The sequence below is a fragment of the Canis lupus genome, chromosome 24 (assembly GCF_003254725.2).
Source record: "Canis lupus dingo isolate Sandy chromosome 24, ASM325472v2, whole genome shotgun sequence".
NCBI lineage: Eukaryota > Metazoa > Chordata > Mammalia > Carnivora > Canidae > Canis > Canis lupus.
In genome coordinates this window covers 31,818,000-31,830,677 of record NC_064266.1, presented here as the reverse complement: position 1 = coordinate 31,830,677, position 12,678 = coordinate 31,818,000, and the positions used below count along the sequence as shown (strand labels likewise).

The following is a 12,678-nucleotide window of genomic DNA, read 5'->3' as shown; positions in this document are numbered from 1 at the left end:
TCTAATGTGCCAATCATGTGTAAAGGAAGTTTGCTTAAACACAAACATGACTGCTTGTGCATGAAACAATTTCTGTGCTGGTCTCCACTAGTTTGATAGCTGCGAGGTCAGTGGTTGGGCTGCCTGCGGAGTCCACAGCATCTGACACAGATATAACAGCATCTGTCCAGTAAATATTTGTTAACTTAAATGCAAGTGGCTGAACATGATCATTAATCTGTCTCTCAGTGGTAATTTTTGTATGCTGTGGGACAATTTGGCATCCTTTTGTGCCCTTTAAAGCATCTTTGTCAGGTATTCAAATTGTCCATTTTTCTGCTTGCTTTCTTAATAAGTGCTAATTCTTTTTCATCCAGTTCGTATCTGCATGGCATTCTTTGTCATGGCAAAACAACTCAAAACATTCTAAGCCGCCCATGAAGAGGGGTTGTTAAATCATTCAGGGGCTCTCCTCCACAAAGCCCACCCACCAATCCAAGTCAAGGACCTCTTTTCTGCAAGGATCCCAACAAGATGCCAACAGCATGGTTTCTGGTGAGTGTTCTCTATGAACTACTTTGTACTTGGTTGTATCTTGTTTTTATTTGTTTTTTTTTTTTTCCTGTTCTGAACATCTATTGCTTTTGAATAAGAAAAAGTAACCAGCAGGAACTAGACAGGTTTTAAACTCTATTTTAGATCTCTAATTTATTTTAGCCAGTTTTATCTAGTTAGCAATGTTATTATTTGAGAAAATTGCACACTGAAAAACAGAGCAAATGCTTCTAATAACTACTTAACAAGGAAGCTGAGGCCCAGAGAAATAAAGTGATTTATCTGTCCCAGGACACATGAGGCAAGAGCAGAACTCAGGCCCTGACTTGCAGACAGGTGTTCTTTCTTATACATCATTTTCTTCCCTTCCCACTGTGAACCTCTTACTGTTTTCCCTCACTAAATCAGCAAGGCAGGGGTGCCTCGGGCATTTACCTCCTCACAGGTTCGATATTTCATTTCACTGACTGGATTTGTGTAGATTTCAGAGCCAAGAGAGCCATCAGACAAGGCAGCCTCCACATATGCCTTTGCTTACTGGAAAACCACAACAGGCTACAGATCCAATGCAAAGAACTTCTGGAAGAAGCCCTGTCCTTGGCACCAGGACCAGGAGCTGTCTCCCCATTTTGAAGTCTGCTATTGGGCGATCTGCGAAGGCTGCGGGCAAGTCTGTGCCATTTCTGCCACATGGGATATTTTCTTGGGAGTTTCCAGGATTACTGAGAAGTTCTCCATGGACGTGTCCTCCAGTCTGGCCCTGGCTTCTCTGAGCCAAGTGAAAGGTGCACAGAACTTTTCCAGGAGTCTTGCCATGATGAGCAGGGCTTAGGACTGGGCTCCATAGCTTTTCCATTTGATAAGGATTCAGCTGAGAGAATGTGAAAAGCATTCATGCTGCACCAGAACCTATGCCAGCAGATTCAGGCTCTGCAGGAGCACCAGGGGCTTGGTTCAGCTGTGACAGGCTGGAAAATTCACAGGGTGAATGGATCTCAGGTTTCACAGCTGAGAAATGAGCATAAGTTTTTGTTTTTTTTTTCTTGGCATCTGGGCAGATGAGTCCATGGTGGATGTTCTGGGTGTCCTAAGGTTAGCTGCAGAATACATTTTATTTTGGTGTCCTGGTCTGTGATAAAGAGTATCTCTGGGCTAAGATGATTCTCCGAGGTGGAGAATCTAGGTCTAGAATTCTAGGTCTGGGTGTCCACTAGGAAAAGGTGCTTTTGAAGTGCAGTAGAGAAATTCTGAAGGCCAGAGGATGAGAGACTTGAACCTGAAGCACTGACAGGTTCTCAAGGCCCACACTAAAGAATTCTTTTTACTCCTTATCAAGAAAAGACAAACAGGCACTTACATGACTAAATTTTAAGAAAAGATTGCATAATAATAATCAAAGAGGTATGGATTAAAAAAAAATCTGTGGCTTTTCAAGAAAATTATAAAAATAACACATATTCATCATAACAATTTCAAATAATACATAATCTAAGAAGTAACTATAACTCCATTCTCCTGGAGAGGTACAACATAAAATAAGGTATCGTTTTTCAAACTATCAGATAAGCAAGCTTAAAAAAATGGTAATCTAAATTGAACACCAATAAAAAATAAATTAATAAATAAAAAATAAATTTAAAAAATGGTAATCTCCAGCATCAGCAAGGGTGGAAGCCAGGGTTTTTTGACCTCAGCACTACTGACATAATTTTTTGTGGTGGGGGCTCTCCTGTTTATCATAGGATTCTCAGCAGCACCCCAGGCCTCTACCCGCTAGGTACCAGTAGCATCTCCAGCACTAGCTCCCAGGCTACGACAACCAAGAATGTCTCCAAATACTGTCAAATGTTCCCGGTGGGTGGGGTGCAAAATGACCCCCTGCTAAGAGCCCTTGTAGGCAAATGGACAACTCAAACACCTTTGGTGGGAGGGGTATCTGGCAGTATAACATACTTAACAGATACTAAAATTTGTGTCCTGGGGCACCTGGGTGGCTCAGTTGGTTATGCATCTGCCTCCGGCTCAGGTCATGATCTCAGGGTCGTGGGTTGAGCCCCACATGGGTAGAGCCTCATGTTGTCCATGTTCTGCTCCCTGCTCAGCAGGGAGTCTGCTTCTCCCTCTTCCTCTTCCCTCCCCCTACTTGTTTTCTCTCATTCTCTCTCTTTTCTCAAATAGATAAATCTTTTTTATTTTTATTTTTTTAAAAGATTTTATTTATTTATTCATGAGAGAGAGAGAGAGAAAGGCAGAGACACAGGCAGAGGGAGAAACATGCTCCATGCAGGAAGCCCAACGTGGGACTTGATCCCGAGTCTCCAGGATCAGGCCCCGGGTTGAAGGCAGCACTAAACTGCTGAGCCACCCGGGCTGCCCAAATAAATCTTTTTAAAAAAATCTTGTGTCATAAGGAACTTCAGTTCAAAATACACTTACAGGGGTACAGACTTGTTGGACAAGCACTAATGACAATAATGGTTAATGGTGCTAGTGGTTAATGCAGCATTATTGGTAACAGTCTAAAAACTGGTAATGATCTAAATAACATTGGCAGGAAATTGGTCAAATATCTGTCTACCTACTTACCTATCTATCTGCAAAACACCCAGACGTAAAACTGAATTAGGCAGCTTTGACATAAAGATGTCTTCAGGGCAGCCCGGGTGGCTCAGTGGTATATATATATACACACACACACATCAAAGTCTGTATGTTTCTAAACTCTGGAAGAAAAAAAAAAAAACTCTGGAAGAAAGTGCACTAAACCACAAACTGTGGCTATCTTTCCGTAGAGTAGGATGGAAGGGTACAGGGGGAACATCTGGGATTTTCCATCTCTATATTTCAGAATCATATCATTTTACAACAAGGACACTGCAAAATAATAAAGATAAAGATGAGAAGTAGAAAAGAAAAAAAAAAGAGAAAAAGAAAGGAACACTGGTTGGAGTCCTGACTGCTCTTACCTGAAGTAAGAAAACCTGGCTTAAATGCTTGCCCTGCACTTCAAAGGTCCCAGGCAGCATCAGAGGCACCCCGGCACCAGATCTTCAAAGCAATTCTTCTAATTGGCAGAGCAGGGTAATTATTTCCATCCTGCAAATGGGGAAACTGAGACTTAGGGGGTGCCAGGATTCACCCAAGGGCCTATCTCTCCAGAGTTCCAGGGACTACCCCCACAAAGTCACAGGAGCAGGTCCAGCCACAGGCTCCCATAAGCATGGATCTAAGAAGCCTGCCCTGTTCAAGTGCTCCTACTTACGGCCTCTACTTCTTCGACTCTTACTCCTTCAAGCAAAGCTGGTATTATTCCTCCCCCAAGATTATGTTCCTCCTTCTGGCTCTCCTTCACTGAAGGCATCATTCTTTAGGAAGAGGAGGGATTCGAGATCTTACTCTGGCACTCACCAGCTCAACTAGTGGCTTCTCCGCTCTGGGCCTCACCTGTAAAATGGAGACAAATGTACCTAACTCCCAGAGTTGTTTTTAGGCTCAAAGGAATCATGTTTGTGAATGCATTTTGTAAAACAGAAGGCACTTGAAAATATTACTTTTATTTTAGCAAAAGAAAACTCTAGCTCTCTTCCTATGGGGGTATTTCAAACCTGAAATATTGTACAAAGATTTGCAATACATTGCAGTATGTTGAGAGGGTCACAGAGAGTTCTGAAAATGGGTCAGTCCATCTAAGCTAGTACCTTACCTGAGCCAGGTTCCCCTAGGACCTTTTACTGGGCTTGGGGACCTGTGCTGTCACCAGAGAGAGGTGCCAAAATGCTAAACATCTTAGGGCAGAGGAGCAGGGAAATAAGAAAACCCAATGGAGTGTATTGTCAGTACCATGGAGTAGATTTCTACTCACAGGAAAACGGACTGGGCGAGAAGCAAGTTAGTATGTCTGTCTAGGGCTTATGGGAGTGCTCAGTTAATTTATTACCATTATGAAGAGTAATGTATGCAGAAGCACCTGGAGCAAGGTTTCATCTCCTCCTACCCCAGTGAATTGTGGTAAAATCGACCTTGTCAAGAACAGCAGCAACAGTGGGCAGACTTAAAACAAGCTCATCTCACAGCTGGAGACGGTGTAGTGAGGTGGGCCCTGGGAGTATGTGATTGATAACCTTGCCTTTATGCAATTTCTCAGGACATTACTGGAGACTTTAAACAGCTCATCCCTTCTTTAGGTGTAAAATTCTATTCTATGAAAATAATCAGACTCATAGTCAGATGTAGATACAGACACACAGAGACACTTTTATATGTACATATACACATAAACATTTTCAGCTCAGAGTTATTAGAGCAAACATACATACCCCAACTGCCCAAAAATAGAGGAATAGTCAACTACAGAAGAAATTATGAATATATTTAAATGACAAACTATTACACAGTCATTAAGATCATGTTTTTGAGGACTACTTTGTGACTTGGAAAATGCTTACAATAATTAATGAAAAATAGTAGAATATTAAACTGTATACGCTGTTTATTAGCAATTAACACATATACATTTATAATAACATTAGCAGCAAGGATGTACTGGATGCTATAAGCCAGGCAGTGTCCTATCCCATTATTCACACAGCCCTCTCCAAGTCCTCTGAGGCGGGTACTATCATTACCCCCATTTCTCAGAGAATACATGAAGGCACAGGGGCTTGGGCAGCATGTCCAGGGTCACACAGAGGAGTGGGGATGGTGGGGCCAGACTGTTAACAGAGCCAGTATGGCTCTTAGGCACTCTGTGGCACTGCAACAAAATGCTCACAGCGGTCATCCCCAAGTGCTGGGGCTGAAGAATGCATACTTTTCTTCTTTGTATTTCCCACATTTTCTATAGAGGTATTTTCTTTCATTAAAATTAGCTTTTACTTAAAAAATAATATATTAACACATTAAAAATATTTCCGAAGTACAAGGGGTATGAAATCGGGGATCCCTGGGTGGCGCAGCGGTTTAGCGCCTGCCTTTGGCCCAGGGCGCAATCCTGGAGATCCGGGATCAAGTCCCACGTCGGGCTCCCGGGGCATGGAGCCTGCTTCTCCCTCTGCCTATGTCTCTGCCTCTCTCTCTCTCTCTCTCTCTGTGTGTGACTATCATAAATAAATAAAAAAAATTAAAAACAAAACAACAAAAAAAAAAAAACAAGGGGTATGAAATCACCTAGGAGCCAGATAGATGGGAGGTGGTGAATCAGATCCGATTTGATCCAATACAATAGGATGGGAAAGGCCTGAAGACTAGATTGAGGGGCAAAGATACCCATTGATTTCTGAACACATCTCATTTTTCCAGGTGTTGTGGGACATCCATGGAGACAGCAAGCAGGACATGAGACACAGGTGTGGTGACAGGGGCAGAGGCATGAGCACCTGATGGTCAAGATGGTCATTTTGACATGAAGATGATTGTGAGCTGAAGGCCACTAAGACTCTGCGGGCTCAAAAGAAACTTCTGCCCCTCCCTTAACCATGCAGAAGAATCTAGACTGGGGCTTTCCCAGAATGAAAGTTACCAGCAGAGATCAACTTTATGTGAGTGACCCATCTGTATGGCAGGACAAACATCTAATTACCAACATTTGTTTTTCTTGTCACCATGAAGTACACTCCTTTCCTCTGAAGTTCCAGGTTCCTGTCCCCTTCTCTTTAGTTCAGGATGACATTTGCCTGTATAGATTTCCTGCAATGTACACTATTAAATTTGACTTTTTCCTCTTAATATGTCCCAGGTCAATTTGATCTGTCCCAGGTCAATCTTAGTCCAGCTAGAAGGACTCTTGAAGGGGATAGGAATTCTTGCTCCCTGACAGGGGACATACGGGCTGAAGATCTAGATGTGGTGTCAACAGCACGCAGATATATCACCAAAGCTGTGGAAGACATTTACTGTTTCTGCCTGCCTGTTCCCTCTATCCCTTTCTTTGGGTAATAGCGACCTATCTTTTCCTTTGGAGAAACACCCTACCAGGCCTCTGTAGTCTTGGTGAGAAGGGCAAAATGCCTGGCTCTCCAAGAGGTGGGCACATCCATCAGGCTAAAGAACATTTCTTGAGGTCAAGAACCTATACTGCTGTTGCAGGTAATTCATGATGCCTAGTAAGCCTGCAGTGCCCCAGCCATTTAGCAAATGGCCTTTGCTGCTTGGGAGCCATTGCTCAGCTCTGAATCTGAAATTCAGAAGCTGCCTGGGAATTCCTGGCAATTGGTAGAGGCTCTGGTCTCCAGTCTGAGAAGGTCTGGTTGTTCAGCGTTGCTGTCTGTTGAGGGATCTTTCTGATATCCTTTCCAAGAGAAGCACAGATTTCTCTCGTGTCAGACACAGCATCATCCTGGAAGAGCATGTAAGACAAGAGGAGTGGGAGAGGTGAGGTCCCTGAGGACCAGCAACTGGGCAGAGGAGGAGCAGTTGAGATCATGACCCTGGGTGCAGGGCTACAGAAGCCAGAAGGGGACTGGAGTTAAGGAGGTCATGTCCAGTGTCAGACAGTGCTCAGAACTCAAGCAACAGAAGACTAAGAAAGAAGTCACTGGATTCAGCAACAAAGAAGTTACTTGTGACCTTGGCAAGAAGTGTTTCAGTGGGGATGGAAGTCAGACTGTGGTGGGCTGAAGAGAGAGAGAACTGAAGTAGTAGAGATACCATGGTTCTAACGGGGAGGAAAGGACAGGAGCTTTAGAGGGGATCTGGGGAGAAGAGGGCTTTTTGGGTTTGGGTTTTTTTCCCATTGCTTTTATTTTCTAAAAGATGTGAAAAGATATAGTATGTGTCTGCATGTATGGAAAAATGGAGTGAGTACGAGAACAAGGGCAAGATGAGAACCAAAGTGTTATCAGAGTAAGGACTGGTCTCAGAGAGAAGGGGCAGGAATGGCTGTGGAGATGGGCCAAGAGTAAAGGACCCGTAATAAGACCTTATTTCCAAAGCCTTCCAGGAACACTGGTGTACCTTTCTCGTGAAACCTTTACTTTTTCCCTCAGGCAGAATCAGACACTCATGAATGTGTAAGCAGAGAATGAAGAAATACTTTAACAAATTAGAGCTAAATGTCAACGCTCAAGAGGGAAGATGGGTTAAGAGACCATGCAGAGCAAGGAAAGAATTCTTGGAGTTAGGCTGAGCCAGGAAACTGTAATACAACACTTCCAATGTAGAATAAGTTGAAGATTTATCAAGACTTAACACAAATTTAAAAACTCAAAGCAGGCATTGTGAACTGGCAGATAAAGTATGAATGCCTGAGGCTTACCTCCACAGCCTTGGAGCAGGGCCTCTTTACATTTCTGGTCGTTGGTTTACATGGGTAATACACTATAGATTTCAATGGGCAGAACAGGAGGTCCAGGCTGCCCCCACCGAACCCCGCAGATACCCCAATGGGGCTGCCCCACAGATCTCTCATTTAGAGGAACCTCCCTGCAGGCAGGCAGTGAGAGCAGCCTTCAGCTGCACTGCCTTGGTCCAAATTCCGGCTGCACCAGTTACTAGCTGTGTGACCTCAGGCAAGTTACTGTGCTTGTCAGTTTTCTCATCTGGAAAATGAAGATGATAATGGTATGCTCAGGAGACCATAGAGAGGATCAGACGGAGTTTGTTGACACACAGTAAGGGCTATAAAAGTATGAGCTTTTATTATTATCCTCCATTTAAATGTTCTCCATTTGTTCCCTGCCAACTGGATTCAGTGGGGTGACATTAGAAATAGGCAATAATACCTAATCAGTGACTCAAATCAGAAAGCAGATTTTCACTGTCCACTTTCACTCACTGCTCATCCTGTTCGCGTTTAATCTTTCCTTGAAGCCTGATGTCTTCCACTTTCAGTCTGCTACCTTGCTCTCCAGTCCTACGGGCCACTTGCTCTTTAGATCACTGCCTACTCAGGCCGGGATCACTGTGCTATCCAGGTTCTAACCCAGATAATTGTTCTCTAAAATAAAATGGTCATTTCTCTTCTCCTCCATAGTCCCCACGATTCTGAAAATACTACCGCCCCCCTCCTCCAGCCTCTAGGATGAAGACCCTTCATGATGGGATTCCTGCTATCACCTGCACTTCAAGCTCCTTATGCCCAAAACTAAACTCCCCCCATTCCCCAAACTTACTGGCTTCCTGGGTTTCCCTCCCTAGTGAATGGTGCCACCTACTGGCCACTCACTCATTCAGGCCAGGCAGCTCTCTGACTAGCAAGCTCAGTCGAATCCCGCTGAACTGAGATGCTGTGGCCCCTTAGATGCCTCTCTCCACTTCAGCCACTGTTTCAGTTCCAGCCTTCATTTACATTCATTCAAATGTCTTCAAACTAGACTCTCTTACATTCTCCTCCCTCCTCATCTACTTTCTAAGGGGCTGCCAGAGTGGTATAAATGGTCTCCTGGCACATTACTATTTTGCTTAAGAACAAAATGCAAGCTATTTAACAAGATTCTCTCCTTGATTTCCCTTGGATTCTTTCCAGCCTCATCCTCGTCCCTTCCCACTTCCCACGTCAATGTCTGACTTTCAAAACCCAGTTTAGACAGAACCTCCTCCAGGAAGCCTTGTCTGAGACATCCCCCTGAGCCTCCAGACCAGACTAGGCAACACTTCTGGGTGCCCACATGACATCCTGTGCCTCTGCTTATACATAGCACTGGGAAATTCGCTAAATTTCTGTGGAAGGAAGAGTGGGGGTTGAGGACAAGCAAGGCAACCTGACACACTGCAGTCCCACAGCACAGGTCAGGATGCAGCTCTTTTCCCTATCCCAGATCTCTACAAGGACACCATGCATTTTCTCCCCACTACTGCACTGTAGGTATAATCAAGACAAAAAAAAAAATGCTACTAGGACACAGCTGTCAATTATAAGACACAATGATTTTCTCACGGTGCTAAACTGTGGGAAATACTATCTAGGAGTCAATGAGAAAAGTAGTGATAAACAAAAGGGACAGTCTCTGCTCTCCTGTCACTTCTATCCTAGTGAAGGGCGTGGCAACGGAAAGATATTGTCAGGTAGTGGTAAGTGCTATAATGAAAAAGCCAGTTCAAGGGACACAGATGAAGAGGGCTTTTGGGGTAGCCAGAAAAGGCCCTGGTGGGGAACCAATATGAGCAGAGACATGAATGAAGAGAGTTGTGCATAAACAACGTTCCCAGCAGAGGGAACATCACATACAAAAGACCAAAGAGTCAAATCTGCCTGATAAGTTCAAGAACAGGCAAGTGCAGAACACAGTCCCACACCGTAGGCAGCAAATTTCCTCAAGCCCAGTGTATTTCCCAGGCGAAAGCAAGTATGCCTGATTTAGTTAGGGTGTGAAAAGGGAAGACAGGGATCCCTGGGTGGCTCAGCAGTTTAGTGCTTGCCTTCAGCCCAGGGCGTAATCCTGGGGTCCTGGGATGGAGCCTACCCCTCTCTCTCTCACTCTGTCTCTCTCATGAATAAATAAATAAAATCTTAAAAAAAAAAAAAAAAAGGGAAGACAAGTTGAGGCTGAGAGAAGTGGCCTAACTCAGTGACCAGGAAGGTGGGTGTGGAGTCAGATGGCCTAGATTTGAATCCCAATTCTGCCACTTACAAGCTGTGTAACCTTGGGTGAGTTATCTAACTTCTGATCCTTAGTTTACTAAGCTATAAAATGGACAAAATAAAAGCAACTGCTTTGCAAGTTGGTTACAAAAATTCAATGAGTCGGTCCTTGTAAATCAAGATACAAATGATCATTATCATCACCATCTTTTACTCCAGCCATTTTTATAATTGTAATCAAGGTAAGGAATAACATATTTGAGACCTAGGAACATTTAAGACTACTATTCCAGATTACCAGCTGGTAGGATGGCAGCCACATTATTGGGAAAATAAAATTTTTTTTTAAGGTTTTGAACTTGCCTTCTCCAAAGTTATTTTTGAAAATTTATTTATTTGAGAAAGAGGGAGAGGGAGAAGCAGACTCCTCACTGAGGGGCTTGATTCCAGGACCCTGGGAACATGACCTGAGCCAAAGGCAGATGCTTAACTGAATGAGCCACCAAGGCGCCCCCAAAGTTATTTTTTTAAATAAGTTATCTTCCTATGTATATTGTGTTTGTAGTATAATTTTATGAAATTAAGTCTCCTCTATTCATACATGAAATAGGAAGTACTGAAGGAATTTTGTATACAGCTACCATAGCTGATTAAATATTACAACATGCAGTAAATTAATACCAAGTTAATTTCCTAAATATACAAATTCTGCATATAAGCTCGGGGCTTTTTTCCATGGTTGGAAAGACCCCATGTTGCTAATACAGGAGGCATATCTAGCTTTTTATTCCCTCAGATGAAATGTTTTGCAGCTTTTCTATCTCATTCTGTCACGAGGTATCACACAATGAGCCAGGCCTGTGTGTAAGGACTTGAAATTTCAGGCCACAGCAAGTGGTATGAGTTAACAGACTTGGTAGGTATTCCCCAGAGGTTCTCACTTTCCAAATACTCCCTGAGTAATGAGCCATTCTCAGAAAGCAACTGACTTTATGATGGAGATGTGCTTACTTGAAGCACTTAAAATTTTTTTGGTTAGTATTTAATGCCTTAATGGATGGAAATAAGATAGAATGAAGAATTCACCAAAACTGTGTTTAGTACCTACTAACCTCCAGGAACTGTTAGGATTTGGGGATTCATTACTGATCTAGATATAGGCCTTGCCGTCAAGTATGTGGGAGTCTTATCTGAAGGCGTATTTTTTTTTTTGAAGGAGTATTTTCACATGACAGCTTAAATACACATATTTAGTCGTGATGCAACACACTTTGCAACTTCTGGGAAAAATAAAAGCACCATATTTTCCTCTTTTTTATTCTTTTCTAAAAGATGTTGGGAAATGGGCAGCAGTAGATGGACAGGCTTTTGAGACAGATTAAATCCTGACTCAGTCACTTACTAGCATTGAGTGACAGGCCAGGGACAAGGAAGCTAGAACAAGTGATCTGGAATCCCAGGCTTCCTCATTTGTAAAATGTATGAAGTCACAGGAATATCAGGCTGCCCTACCTGCTTTATTTTTAACAAGCTTATACTAGGACATGTAGATTCCATTCCCAGGGATGGGTCAGGTATCCCAAGGTCTGGCTATAATTAAGTTAGATTAAACTATTCCCAGCAGCCTATCCAGTTAGATGACTACACCTGAGTATCAAGGAGTGGGAGTGGGAAGACCCAGTTTTGGCTCAGGTAACAACCCTCACCCTACCTAGTGTTGGGCCAGAACCAACTCTAGCCAATTCTATCGAAGGAAGCTATCTTCCTTTTGATGTCCTTCCCTGGCAGAAAGGTCCTGCAAGTCCCCTGTTGATTGATCAAACCATGCGCATGTGTCTTATCTCTCTTTCTCAAATAAATAAATAACCAGTCCCGGGGACGGAGGGAGGCTGCAACTGTGGCACCCATCACCCCTTCTCTCTCATCTGAACAACTGAGTCCTACAAATGCAAAGATCCCTTAAAATAACCTACTTAGGTGAACGGCTCTATAAACCTTGTTGCAAGATTTAGTGCGCACGTGCATTTCTCTGTCGAGTTCTCACTAGATTTTCCAAGGAGTCCATGCCTGAAAAAAAAAACAAAAACAGATTCGCTGATGAAGTCCAAGTTCCTCACTTAACAGTCGCAGAAACCGTGGCCCAGACAGGTGAAGAGCAGTCGTCTCGGATCAAACAGGGGCATTACAGCCGTTCCGATTCCGGCCTCACGGTGATGGCCCTGGCCGTGTCTCCTACCTCTCCGCTCCTCTGCAAGGCCAGGACACGAGGGCCTGCGCCCGAGCCGGTCGCCGGTCGCCCGGTTCCTTGGCACCAAGGAGGGTCGGGCCACGAGCTCAGCGGGGCTGCAGCCTCGCCGAGGTCCTCCCACTCCGGCCGCGGAATTTCCGTTGCCATAGCGACTCCAGGACCAGCACCAGGCCCCGGAGACCCTGGGAAGCGCGGCGGCTGGACCACGGCGAAGAACAGCGCCTACTCACTCACCTGACACAGAGGAAGCGGGCACGCCCCAAACCCCGGTCCCGAGCGAACCCACGGAGGACCGAAGACCCAGCGAGGAGAATAACAGGAAATGACGTGAGCGCACGTGCTTCCGAGAGGGGCGGGCACAAGGCGTCGGAGAGGCACG

General features: G+C 44.2%; 1 long non-coding RNA gene across 5 annotated transcripts; it reads right to left on the bottom strand.

The window, feature by feature from the left end:
- Positions 1–668: 668 nt before the first annotated feature.
- Positions 669–12,670, bottom strand: LOC125753569 (uncharacterized). 5 transcript variants are annotated; one of them, XR_007405693.1, is made up of 6 exons: positions 12,534–12,668; positions 12,025–12,118; positions 3,797–3,978; positions 3,501–3,630; positions 3,121–3,257; positions 669–1,861 (listed from the first exon to the last, which is right to left on the bottom strand). It is a non-coding gene; the product is annotated as an uncharacterized LOC125753569 (long non-coding RNA). The 5 variants fall into 5 exon arrangements; XR_007405695.1 differs by having other exon boundaries at positions 669–3,257; positions 3,943–3,978; positions 12,534–12,670; XR_007405691.1 differs by having other exon boundaries at positions 669–3,257.
- Between the last annotated feature and the right edge of the window lie 8 nt (positions 12,671–12,678).